We start from the raw sequence: 15,310 nt of genomic DNA on the forward strand, positions 1-15,310 counted from the left end.
GCGATATACTCCAGCTTCATTTCAATACTGAGGTGGGACATATGTTTATTCCTACCTGTGATAGTGTTTAGCTGGCTTTATTTAAATGTATGCAAGAAAGCAATGTAACCATCAATTGTCGCACGGGAAATAAATAAAGTAAACAGTGGAAACGAGTCTTGATAATGAAACCGCTTCGATAAGTGTAAAAAAGACATGCGTCTAAATGATGGAGACGATAGTAAAGAGAATAGTTTGAAAAAATAGTCGGATGAAAATCGAACAACAACGATACCCTTTTTATACTTTGTCAATTCCTCAAGTAAATATTGGCTGCATAAAATATAAATTGAAACTAGACTTAGGCATCACCTATTTTCAGAGATGTATTTCATTTTAAGAATATAAAACTCGAACTGTGTAGAGTATGTTTGTATGCGATGAGTAAAATTCAATGTTCTAAAAAATTGACCTGTCTTTTTTTCAATAGAAAATGAGAAAATACTTGCATAATTATTATATATCAAAAACATAAATATTTATACAAATTCACTTTATGGAAGTAAATATATTATGTATCTCGTAATTTTTAAAGGGAAAGAACATTCCAATTAACAATCTTTCTAATGTTTAGAAAACCTTAAATTCTGAATAGCTTCTCCTACCTCAATCCCCATACAACAACACTTAAACTTACATATATATGTAAGTTTAAGGAGCCTGGTGCTCCGGGCTGCAATAATATATGTATATATATACTGTATTAATTGACTGGGTATGAGGCCAACATATGGTTTGTTGGACTTGAAGGTGAAAATGTTGCCCGAGGTTACAGGCCAAGGGAAACATTTTCACATTCAGGTCCAACAAATCATATGTTGCCCGAATCCAAGTCTATAACTGTTTTGTTATACCCTTCAGTGCTCACTTAAGATTTAATCAATACACACTATATTATCAAATAATAATATACATTTCTGGTATCTCTCTATTATATAAACATACAGAGAACAAATATCTTCAATTCTGTATGAAGTTTGTCTGAGGTCAGAGGTCAGTACGTGACCTAATCACAAGGCGCAATAATATCTACCGGTGCATAAATATAAATTGGCTTGCTCTACTTGCCTTTCATATAAAACATTAACAAAATATGCAAGTAAAATAATAATTATTTTATTTACAACGTTAACAAGTATTTCATACAGTTTTTTTTTTTTTTTTTTGGCTATCGATTTAACATGTGTACATGGAGAATATACCGATAGAAACTAGCTTTTGTTTACAAATTTTATGTCACTTTTTTCAGCTGTACAGCCTCTAACGTTTATCCTTAATTTTTGGGTAGATTTTTAGTTAAATCTTCATGATAAGGTATACTTTAATTCAATTCAATATTTTAATTTCAAATTCTACTCACGATAAATGTAAATCTGTAAGTGTTGGAAAATATCAAAGCATTGCAATCACGCCACGAACAGCTGACAAACACCTCGGCGCTGTCGTATTTCAATGTAATGTGTTTTGTTTACATCATAAATATGCCTTTAGCTATTGAAATCGTAGGTTAAACGTTTTAGATCTTAGATACTTGATTGCAAATTAACTGACACCTTTCAATCTATCGGATCACTCATCCTTTTCTTGCGACCGAAATTCCTTTTTATCATCGATCTCCGGACGTGTTTCTTGTGTCTTTTCAGCACTGATTATCAATTTTCCGAATAGAAATATTCTCAGACAACAATCTGTTCACTATAATTGATCACAAGTTGCCTTTCACAAAAAAGTCCCTTACAAATAAAAACCTTAGACTGATGAATTCGAAGCGTAACCGCCATTCAAGCCGATTAACACCTTGCGTCATTTTTCAAAATCTACGACGGGCGGTTAGTGCAATATTATATATTTGAAAATATTTAATCGTCGGTCTCAAATGTATATATAAGAAATAAATAACAAGTTTATAAACTTCAATGGGAATTGAAATGGGTCGGTACATAATGAAATCTTCTGAGAAGGCCTTCGGCCTTCACAGGATTTGATCACGTGACCGACCCACTTCATTTCCCATTGAAGTTTATAAACTTTTATTTATTTCTTGATTACTTTATATGAAAAATTATTGCTTTATCAGTAAATATAATACAATAGCCGAGAAAGAACAAAATTAATTATATTTTTATTATATAAAAAAAAATTATCTATCACATAACATATTCTCTTTCTTTCTTCCTTGTTAATAGCAACAACGCTTACAGCTCTTAACCTCGGGTATTTCCGTGTCGCCGATATTGAACGATGATTAATTACTTGTGACGTATATGTATGTGTATCCTTATCTATCATGAGTTATACTTGCAATTTATGTGTTTAAACACTGCATAAGGCTAAGGTTTTCAGAGCATATGTCTTTCTCTGTAAAGGTTGGTCTTACTGGATGTATCTGCACTTTGTCACTTACGTAGAATTTCATTACTGGTGTGGGGTTTTCTTCTCTATATGGGTCTCAACTGGATTTATGGGGCTTAATCAAGTACATGGCGGTTACAGACCATAAGATATAGGTGTGTTTAAAATTATGTAATCATTTACATCATTACATGTACTGGGAAAATAAATGGGATTTATTAATTAATAATAATTAAAATATTGATGTGGTAAATCATCAAATATTCATAACTGTATATCAAATTTTTATTAGGGTATGATTACATCACCATTTAATGTGATTTACATCATTTTATGTTTAAAAAAATGGTATATACTGTATGAAACATAACTTGCCTACGTCACAATGAGTGACGTCAAAAACGTATTACTCTGCTTGACGTTACTTTTAAAATTTAATCTATGTGAAGCCTTATTCTTGGGGGAAATTTATCCCACTGTTTGCACTGAAATTAAATTATAAGGAATGAAGCTTCGCGGTTTATAAAGCGTAAACTGCCCCAAGTTATGTTATATCGTATAATACAAGTTGAAATAAGCTTCATTCCTTAAATATTCCTATTATGCCATCGTACCAAAATGTCTCTTTTTTATTCCCATCAGCCATGACTTGTTTCTTTGTTTGACCTGTTTTCAAGCTGAAGACAAATCAAATCAAAGAGACAAAGCACATCCTACACTGAAAACTTAAATTAGTCAATTAGACCTAAAAAAAATCATCACTTTGATTGTACTCCGAGTGAGGGTGAGGATAGTCATTTTGAGAATGTATTGAACTCATTTTTACGACTGGAGAAAAATCACACTGACGAGTTTGATAGTCTAAAGTGACTGATTGATTGTCACCATGAGAAGACTAGCGAGTCAATCTTAACTAAATTATTGTCATTATAATAGATTCCAATAGTCAAAGTGAGTTTTATTTCATATCAGTATGAATTTCCTTTAGCTATATTGCTAGGCATTTTTGCGATATTGAAAATCAAAGCGACAATGCAATAATACATTAATTGAAGAAAACATTGTTGATTATAACACCGTTTCTCTTCTGAACACTTTTTGTATAATTCGTTTTAAAATCAATTGTCTAAAGCAAAGAAACAACAAAATATCACCTACAATCACTTCGTGCTTCCTTGGAAGGAAAATAGCGATCGATGCTTTTGTTTCTTCCCGCCAAACAATTGAAACAAAATGAGGCATACAATCAAATTAAAAATGAAGCTTGGTAGTGTTTAGGAAACAGGTTGTCAAAACATGTTTTGACTACATGAACGAAAAAAAAAGACTTCAAATGTGGTCAGAAGGACTAATTTATGTTTTCAGGATGATTTTCTGTAAATTTTTGTACTACAGTACAACAAAAAAAGCTACACAGATTCAATCTTATTGGTTCCGCCAACTACGATTTAATTGGATGCGATTGTTAATTCCTTTGCGTACTCACATGTAGTTACCGATTGTCATGTATATGTTATTTGCTTGTTAGCTAATCAGCAATCAGGAAGACAGCCAATGAATAAAATTAATGTTGAAAAAAATGGCAAAGGGTAGCTTCGATTCTTACGTAATGCCAAAAAAGAAGCACATTGGTGCAATGCATAATAAATATATGAAAATGTATGTTGAAGCTTGTATATTAGTATTTAGATTTTAGCTTTTTTTTCAAAATTGAAAACGGTGATTTAGAAAAATCTATGTAATTAACATGCAATCATAAACAATATATGGAACATTTAATGTATATTTAATTAATTTTATATGACACTGTTTGCATTATAAAGACAAAAATGTTACAATGAATGCTATTATTAATAAAGCATGAGCACACATTACTTTATTTTTTTATTATCTCACCTTAGCCAAAAGTTTCAATGACCAATATCTTCATGTTAAACCACCCTTGCCCTGCCAAAGGATGCGATAATTTAGTCTTCTACATGTAAGTCCTAAATGTGTTTTTTTTTCTCAGTTGCAAGGCTTGCGCGTTGTAATGCCCACTTGATAATGGATGAGCAAATAATTCATATACTTTTTTCTTGACCTATGAGATTAAAACTTATTTCACTGATTTTATCATTTCTAACATATGTTTAATAAGCATGTGAAATCCATATACTTTTTTATTATTTCGGATTCAGAATGGCTTTTCTGAAAACTGTCTAATTCAGCTTCAATTCGGAATAAATGGGAAGTACAACGTGAGTTTGAAAGAAATAAAAGATTTATAGCTTTATTAAATACTAAAGTAAATTGATAACGTGTAAGTGGACTGTCGTCAATATGAACAAAAAGCGGACAATTAATTTTTGGTCTGACAGAGATATATCTTTGCAAATGAAATAAGGGGCATATAACTGACATAGCTGACTAGTTTAGCTGAATTGTTTAAACGATTCCTGTTTAGTCAGTCTTGGAATATGGAACTGTTAACATTAATACTTTCTTATTTAAAGACTGATCCAAGAAAATGTTTAAATATCATTGATGCAGATAACATGGTGAATATCATCTGATTTATTGCATGTAAATTTACCAACCCTCAAAAAGGCATGGTCTGCGAATAAAAAGGCAGAGCTAAAAAGGTTCAAAATTAGATCTAGAGGAGCACTCTTTACCTAAAATTGGTATGAGTGTTTTCAAAATGTTTTCGGTAATTGGTAATCGACGATCAACTAATTTACAGGAACGCTTGAAACCTTCTTAGAGATTTCTAACCAGGAAGCATTGTGTATAGTCTGTAGTACCTGTCAACCTGCATAAATTTAAAACTTATACTATATAAATAAGACGATAATGTGCTGAATGCTCAATCACGAAGGGACAAGTGAGCGATGAATATGCACAAATGAGAGAGGGGCGGACCCCAAATATCAATTATCGCAGTTCTCCTGAAAGTAGAAAATATTTTAAAACTATATTTTGAGTACAGCAGTTTCGTGTTATGGACGATAGACTAAAGCGTTAATTTTTTTTTTCAACTCTAATATCATATACGTGAAGTGTTCTGGGATGAGCGTGGGGAATTACTGCAACCACAAATGAACATTTTCGGAATCTCAGACACATGGCAACGTACAGCGGACTGCGGACTTTTCACTTGAAGGAACGTGTCAAAAACCAATTTTCATTTGCACGATTTATATCACTTGTATGGAATGAAAGTGGGGCCAATCCTTCCTCTTTCCTTTTTTCCAAGAATGCCCTTTTTGCCCCACCCCACCCCACCTTCTGATAGCTTGTTCCATTTAATTAATAAATCACACCAAGTAATAGCTTTTCAAAAAAGTTTTCCTGACTAAGCAATCGTTATTTAAACTAGAGGTACTGTGAGCAATGAGCTCACTAAATGATACTCCCCGCCTCCCATACGAATATAATGGCAGTGTCCATGTTTTGCTCTGAAAAATCCAAAATATATGTCAGATCAAAAAATAAAATAGGAGGTGCACAATGGCAATATGTAATAAAGATTTTGTGAAAGTTTCATTAAATTTCCTTCAGTGGTATGAGAGGAGTTGCGGATAAGAGATGGGTACCCCAAAGCGTAACAGACGGACGGACGGACGGAATTAACGATTACTATATACCCTCCCGCTTTTCAAGCGGGGGGTATAATAACATGCTTTTACATATATCATTATAATAATAGTATGATATGTTCATTTTTAGGGGGGAGGGGGTATATTTCATAGCCTTACAAATCGAATACTTTTTCCAAAAGATCAGGAAAGAAACTTGCCAATGGTTTTAAGATGGGGTTTGCGCAACAGATTTTGTTTATTGCTAGCGCTCGAGGAATTTGGACGTTAGTCCAAATTCCTTGAATATGCATGCTCGGCTTCACGGTTGTGCATTCTGGAAAAATGTGAAAACTACTATAGATAGACCATACGACAACAATTCCGTTGTATCACGTTGTAGCTCATTTTTTCCTTTTTTTCCTGACGGAAAAGCCTGAGTCATTATATGATTGTTATAAACAAAGTCAAGGGAGTTTTTTTTTTAGCACAACCAAAGATAGACTCTAATTTCTGATTGGTCAATTCAGCCAACCTTACAAATTACAAAAACAAGAATTTTCACTTAAAAATAACGAATAAATCCATTATTTACATATATTTAAAAAAATTTGATGTGTTTGCAATTGGCTTTTAACACTCTAAAAAAAGTTTTACTTGTTGCTTTTGAAATAAGATATTAGATTAAGAAAAACTAGTAATTATTAGTAATCCATTTAGTTAGAATAGCAAGTAAATGACTATCATGGTTAGTAATTGTAAAAATAATTAGTAATAAGGATGAATTCATTTACTTATAAAATGATTTACTAAGTATCAATACTTAATAGGAATTAGATTACTTAGTAAATGAACTACTCATTTTTAGTAAATCATTATTACTTAATTTATAGAGATAATATGCTTTCTATTTACTAGGTTTTATGAATTATTACTAAGTAAATGTAATTCTGAAATTAATTAAAATCTAGAATATTATTACTTAGAAGAATACCAAGTAAATGAAATACTTATCATATTTACTAAAATCGACATTATTTCTTTGTAATTGTTTTATTTTATTTTGCAATAAAACATTTAATTCCAACTTCAAACGCCTTCTAAATTGAATAATTTGTATATTTTTAAGGACCATTTTAAAAATGGTTTAAAGTTTCAAGTACTTAATACAGCATTTTAATTAGTATAACTTTTTTTTTTTTTTTTTTTACATGAAGGAATATTTAGAAGAAAGATAACTCCTCCTCACAGACAATTAATATGAAACTTTAAGAATTCAATCCTGATAGTAATTAGACTACCATTTTTAAGTAATTATTTGTATTGCAACTGCTCTGAATTCTCCTTGATTCAGTAAATAAATAATGGTTTTAAGTAAATCAATTGAATACAATTTAAACAAGATGTGTTCTTGATATCTCAAAGGTCAAGGTCAAATGGTCAGTGTTATTGGTCCTGCCACAAAAAATACATATCTGAAATATGAAAGCACTAGCCCCAACCCTTCAGAAGTTATGGTCAAGTTTACCAACTTTGAAATGTAGATCAAACTCCAAGGTCAAGGACAAAGGGTCAGATTTGGTGGTACCCAAAGAAAGGTCTTGTCACAATGATGAAATATGTAAAGTATAAATGCACTAACCCCAACCTTTGTTAAGTTAAAGTCAAGATTTGCTTTTTAAAAGTGGGTCAAACTCCAAGGTCAATGTCAAAGGGTCAAAGTTCTTGGTATCTAATGAATGGTCTTCTCACAGGTATTACATATATGTAAATATGAAAGTCCTATCCCTTATCGTTCAAAAGTAATGGCCAAGGTTAAAGTTTTTCACAAGGATTGAAATCTCCAAGGTCAAGGTTAAATGGTCATAGTTGTTGGTATATATTGAAAAATCTTTCAACAAAGAGTATATATGTGAAGTATTAATGTCCTGGTATTTACTGTTAAAAAGATATGGCTAAAGAAAAAGTTTGGAATTTGTAAAAGTGGGTCAAACTCCAAGGTCAAGGTCAAATTTGGCGACACTCAAAGATAGGTCTTGTCAAAAGGAATGAACATGTGAAATATATGCAAGTCATCGCTCCGCTAAATCAAAAGTTATGGGCAAGGTTAAAGTTTTTGCGGACAAACAGACAAACAGAGAAACAGACAGATGGACACGACAAAAACTATATATATAACAATTAAAATAAAATCCTGATATCTTTATTTTTTTTTTCATTATAGTATATATATATATATAGTAATTAGACTACCAGATTTAAGTAATTTGTTCTGCAGCTGCTCTGAATCCTCCTTGATGCAGTAAATAATTTGTTTTAAGTAAAACAATTAAATAATAACAATTTAAAAATATTTCAGTAATAGCTAGTAATTAGTGGTAAACTGTAGGTAAAAACCAAGTAATATGTTATTACTTACATACAAAAATTTAAGAAAATATATATTACTAAGTAAAACTTTTTTTTAGAGTGAACCTAACATTTCTTGACAAATATGACCTAAAAGGACCACGCTACTTCATATCTTCACATTCGGATCTCTCTGGATTTCTTTATATAACATACAATTTGAGATATTTTCTATATTCCTTTTAATTCCCCTATATTGCAAAAAAATTCTACACTTAAACCAGCTCATACAATGCCTTAATCGGCACCTTTTCAATATTATGTAGAGTCTCCCCCTCTCCAGTAATGGTCATAAAAATTCCGTTGTGCAAAAATTCCAATAGGTCAACACCCCCTATGTGTCTATAAAATACAATTCACAAAACAATTATATCTTTACGATATAGTTAAAGCTATGAAATGTTTGATTTGTCCATATATTTGAGGGCTGTTCAAAAATTATGCGGACTGAGCTATTATTTTCTCTTACAGACGTCATACAGTTATAAAAGAATGTTTCCACTTAAGCATAGTGCCGTGGTCCTTTTTCGGACCCATCTAACTTTATCTAATTAACTCAAATGTTAATTAATTTACACCTAACTCATACTTTGTTATCTTTGTGGTATATATTACTTGCAAAAATTCACATTGAAAACGGCGTCTTAGTTTTATAAATGGTAATTTAAAAAGCCATATACTTCGTGTTAATTTCGGAATGTTGCGCTTGTCCGAGTTGGTTTTTAATTGTGTCACATTAATATTCAGTGTAGGCGGGGCATTTCATCGATCGATTGAAAGCATGTAATATTTAGCATGTTATAATGGCTTTTGGAATTTAATTCAAAATACTTTTAGTACAAACTGTATACAGAAAAAAAAACACAAAGAATTTTTCAAGGATTACGACATTTTTTTTTACGAAAGATGGTTCTGGGGGAGGTTCTTTGAGATGTATATATGATCCCTATAAATCCAGATACCCCATGTTGTGGTCGTTTCTCGGTGGAAATTTAACACTAAATTAAATAAACTGAGCCTACTTGTATATGAAAACGGTGAAAATCATATTTAAGAAAAACTTCTATCTTTTTTAAAAAAATAAAAAATAGTTACATTTTTTTTTCCAATTTAATATTCCAGCACCCTGTTAAAACACTTGACAAAAAAAAGAAATAATTCTATGTTGATTGATTGAAAATGTACATGTAACGGTCTAAGTTGGACGCCTTCGACGGAATCTACAACCACTTGGTTTATCGATTTTTTTGTATTCACAATGTTACCTGAGTCTACAAATCACGTGAAAAATTGGAATATTAAACAGGTCACAATGAGGTCAATGACATGTAAATACCCGTAAACAGTGAAGAAAACTGTCGGCGTTCTGTACATTTTTTCAAAAAGTTTATCCCAAGCGCAGGCTTGCCCAAATTTCTCCCTTAAATATGTTGAATTTCCAATAGTTCTACACCTTTTTGAGAAATTTGGGCAAGCATGCGGTCACTATGTATTTCAGCTCTAAAAATCGGAATAACTTTGAATAACAATGGAGATTCGTGATTTGCATTGACCCCTCTTACAAAACACAGTCTCGTTCTTCAATATTACTCACTTTTAATCTCTGTAATTTTGCAAAGTTGCGATCTAGACCTTGAAGAATTGTTTCATTAATTTCATTAGGCTACTTTCTATACCTTATTTTTGCGCAATTTACCGGGGGCTACGTTTACTACACTAAGTGCAATCATTCTTTCACAGAAATATGTATCTTAAAGATTCCACTAAATTTTGGACAAAATTTCTGTATTTTAAAAAAATTCTACTAAAATTATCGGTATGTTGATATCGTTGATGGAGAGGTACGGCGCAAGACAAAAAAAAAATGAAGCAAAACCATGCCGATTCAAAAATTTAACTCATTGTTTTTCTAAAATTCGCGATATTTTTCAACAATTTTCTCAAATGCACCTTTAAATTGTTCTGTTATTATGTATTTAGATTTCGGACGTAATATTTGAAGTACATGTACTAACAGAAATATAGTGATTTTTCTCTGATGCAATTCCCGTGAAAACGACTGTGAAAATGACGTCTCCTGAATTGACGGCGCACTACACTTTTGTTAAAATGTGTGTAATGCTTGGGATATCGGCAACATAGATCCAAAATATGCATAATAAAACATGTAGTAAACTAGGCTACTCGTGACATTCGCCCCAAATAGCAAATTGAAATTTTAGACAGTTACACCTCTGTAAAAAGGCTATACGGAAGGACGGGAAGAAGGTTATAGACGAAAAGTTATATCTTTATCCGGACTGTAAAGAACGTGATTGAGAGTCACCAATATCACACTATATCTCATAAGTATTTTTTGGTTTCAAAACCAAAAAAAAAAAGAATATTCTTTACTTGTCTAATAGATTTTAAGCTTGAGAAGAAATGGTGTTTTGATATTGAGTAGATAAGGTACCTCAAACTATACAGGTACTCAAGGGAAAATGTTGAGAAAATGAAAGCTCAATCACATATTTTTTATAATGCTTGTGACGTCGAAGATTTTGCTTCGTCGTGACTTAATGGTATGTCCTGAAAAATCACTCAAAATTAATACCAATTTACAACATTTTGATACGAAATTTTGAAGACCATATAAGTAAAGATTCTTTTATATAATTTGTAAAATTTTGCCCGATCATGTCGTCGAATATTTCTTCTGTGCAACAAGTCCGCGTAATTTTTGAACGGCCCTCGTAGTTTATCACTTTCCAGCCTCGATAAAAATTAAAGAATTTAGCAAAATAAATCATTTGATCATGGATCCTTTCTGTGTTTAAAAATTGTTACGGCGCTAGCTCACCTATCTTTTTAAAAAGATTAAACTTGTTAAATTTATCGCTTATACAATTTTGTTAGTGTCGGGTTCGATATTTCACTCGAGATTCCTCTACTTATCAAAGTACTGAAAGCACTAATAGAAGTTGAATTTAATGACGGTTTTAATAAAATTCATATTGTTTGACACTTTGTTCACATTTTTTTCAAATTATGTTCAGTTATGCTTCATAAGGAAGTTCGGGAAAATTAAATTTAAAAAAAAAAAACACGATTCTACAGAGACTTAAAGGTAAGGTTTGATCTCACCATAGCCTTTAAGGCTGTTGAAAGTTAATTCAATTCTACATTTAACATCACCTCTAAAGTTCAATACCTACGAGGGAGGAAGGGAGGAAAAAAATAAACATTCAAACAAAAATTATAAGCAATAATTATTGTGAATTTATTCTAATTAACCTATTCAGAACATAAAAAAACCCACTATAATTGAGTAATTAGAATATTGGATATGACACCTATGTTTAAAATCCCCAGCAGAGTTTTTCCTTAGAATGTTAATTGGTTTGAGTACTTTTGTGAGCAAACAATGTAGACTGAATATACAGGAAAGTGGCTTTTAACTAAGCCTTGTTTGTCAATTGAATTTATATTGCCACACATCCATGGTACATGTATCCTGTATGGAAATGCTTTTTCTTGGGGAAAGGTTTATCAATTTCTAATAATTAAAATTTATGATGACAATATTTAATACATTCCTATATTGAAATATCTTGAAATTTGAATTATGCTGTATTTGTACTCAAAGTAATAGATTTACAAGCATTTCATCTTCGCTAGCCAAGGGTTTCTGATAATAATTATGCTATTCTCCTTATGAACCCTTGGCATACGGCGAAGTCAAAAGACGGGATTGTTTTAGTCATGTGATCTCAAATCCATCAGGTACGCACAGATTGCGTCATCGACAGAAATAAAGAAGCATGTTTAAAAAAAAAATAAATCAAAGTTTTTTTTCAAGAATACTTAAGAAGCAATAATTGAGTTATGTTTATTTATCATTTATAGTACAAATCTGAATCTTCAATATAGGTTCTTAATCGCATAATTAGAAGATATAGGATGACACCATAGTTATTCATAGAATTGCTTGTTATCTTAAGGATCGTTGTTTACTTGCGTTTTTCATTTCCGGGATTAAAGAGTCAAGAAGTATCCCGAACGCAAATATCGTCAGCTACTAAAAAATTGCTGATCGGTCGACTGGGTGTACCGAATCCCAATCAGAACTCGAGAAAAAAAAACTCCAATTTCTATCAACACCGTATGCCAAGGGTTCATGAGGAAAGTAGCGTATCAGAAACCCTTGGCTAGCAAAGATGCAAGTATTTATTCTTGAAAGTGCAATTACTAATATTTGGACCTTAGCTGTTATATTATTATACCTTGAATTCCAATCACATGACAGATTTCTTCACTTCTTGGAATACACCTCACTCACTTTCCTTACTCTCCTTCATTTGAAAGGCCCTATCTTCTGTAAGCCTCTCTCTGTTCAAATGAAAATGAAATAAATACAATATTTATGAAGAAATCAATTATCTTACTGTTCCTTTAAATTTTTACAGAAATATTTTTGATGAAACTATCTAATAAAATTTAAATGAGGCAATTCACTTATACATGTATCATAAAATCATGGGTTTTGATGCACTTTGCTCTCATTAAAAAGTTTTGCGATTCTCTCCAAACTACGATGAAAAGTTCAGCCAACATAACCAATAACTACGAACTGAGAGTCTGTGATTTGAAGACCAAAAAATCAACAAACTAGACTTTTTTCTTAACTTCTATCATAAAATCATCTATTTTTATCTACATTTATGATCCCATACTGTTTAATTTATTAGTTGTCTTTCAATAACTGCCTTCACTGCAGCACCCAAGCACATTTTTCTGTCACAACGGGATGCAGAATTAAGTCGCTAAATGTAGAACCATTATACCGGAACGGATATTCGAAATTCCGAATATTTTTTTTTTCAAAGACGGATTTTCTTTTAAACCTACGCGCGTGGGTGACGTTAAACATAGAATTTATTTTAAACAGCCTTAGAATGATATGCCAAAAAGTTATTAAGTGTAAGACTTTCTCTGTTCAATTTTTAAATAAATTGATAAGGTATTTTTCTGACCAAATGTTTGTTTAAAAAGGCTATTAAGACCAAAGCCACTTCTGTCATTAAAGTTACTCCCAATCCTGTAATAAAGATAATTTAATTTTTAGTAGTAGTTTTATTTTAAAACGTAACAAGGAATCTTTTTCAAACACTGATACAACTGCATGACAGCTTATTGTCTTGAAATCCAAGTCTCTAAAACGAGGTTAAACTCTAGAGTCAAGAATAGTGAAATAATACTGGTAAATTTTGATTTGTTACATTGGTTTCGGAAGCAAATTGAAGAGGGGGGGGGGGGGTTAAGTGAAAGAAAGAAAAATTCGAACCTGAAAAATCTCAACAAGCGAAAAAAAGGGAAGATGTGTCTATTGTCCTTACACGAAAATCATATTTCAGAAGGAGGGACTTCTTTCAGTAAGTACCAATTTTTCTTTCAACCACTGCCACTTACCCTAACCCTTTAGTTAGTTTTTTTTTTTATCTAGCCAAACTATGATTAATTATTTTGACCTTAGCGGCTTGAATTTATGTTTTAACATCTTTACTACTCATCAAAAAGAAAGGAAATTAATTTAAAAACATTTAGGTAGATATTTATTGTACCTCAAACAAAAGGAATATAAGTAGAATGAACATGCCATTGGCGGATCCAGAGTGGGAGGGGGGGGGGGGGTCCGGGGGTTGGAACCCTCCTTTATTTTTGTACACACACACCCTCTCCCTCACATACACACACACTCACAGGGAGAAAGAGAAAGAGAGAGAGAAAATTTTTTCTGTAATATAGATATTTATACGCCTTGTAGAAGTAAAGAATCTCTGTCCTTTCTGCTCGTTAGATCTGTAGATTTTCCCTATTTGCTTTCCTACGTGTACCTTCATAACCCCGGCTAAGGGCTCCGACCACCAACAAGTAACATGCAAGGAAGATTCTAGCGAACTTTAGCCACCCATCTTCAGAACTAACTAACTTTTGGAAGTATGCATGAAATGTTTTTAATCTATAAAGAGAAAGGTTTAATTTGAATGTTCCCGTAGTACAGTATGCAGATGGAGAGGACTCACTTTTACTGAGGATAAAGCTTGTAGTTTGATTTGAAAGCTCCCTCCATATTATTTGTTGCCAGAAAATACGCAGATTCGGGAAAGTATTTGAAAGTAATGTACAGAAAAGTTACAGGAAGCCCCCCTCCCCCTATTTTTGCTTGTAAACTGTTTTTGGACCTAGGTCTCCCTCTCTTATAAATGTAGATATGGACTTGAAGTGGTCGTGGTGTGATTCTATGCATAAGTACTGGGGCCCCCTTTCAAAAATTGCTGGATCCGCCACTGCATGCATATTAATAACATTTGAAAGAAATTAATATGACATGATTTCAAGATTCTTTAAATGATTTTGAATTAAAATGAAGAAAGAAGGGATAACAAATAAATGTGATTGAATGAAGCAAGGGAGCTGGGGCTGTTTGAGCTATATGAAATAAGTAACTTAAATAATTTGAGATCAGAAATGCCGCAAGACAGCTGAAAATTTCATCTGAACTTATATGTATTATATTTATCTAAATAGTTTCAAAATTAATATCTGAATTAAAAGAGGCTGTCCCTATCAGTCCTATTCAAATGGTTTGTGTAATAAGCACATTAAATCAATGGTGGGGTTCTCTGCTTGATGGCATTTTGTGCTTTAGTATTTAAAGAAGACAAAGGCACCCTTATTGAGTTCTGAGCAGGTTCACCTCTGATTCGCACAAGAAATTCTAGTCCCTTGGTTGTTTGTCGTTGAGCGAGTACTCGCTTAACTTTATGAAGTCCATCCGAGTCTGAGAAAACCGACAAATGAATCAACATGTTCATTGTCACGAAAACGAATTGGTTTCTGACGAATTCTGGTTGGCCTCTGTAGAACCGGAAGCGGATCATTAGTGGTCGCATCAGGTGTAACCATGT

This window comes from Saccostrea cucullata, unplaced genomic scaffold, assembly GCF_032062105.1.
Source record: "Saccostrea cucullata isolate Sc308-1 unplaced genomic scaffold, CSIRO_AGI_Scuc_v1 ctg444, whole genome shotgun sequence".
Lineage (NCBI taxonomy): Eukaryota > Metazoa > Mollusca > Bivalvia > Ostreida > Ostreidae > Saccostrea > Saccostrea cuccullata.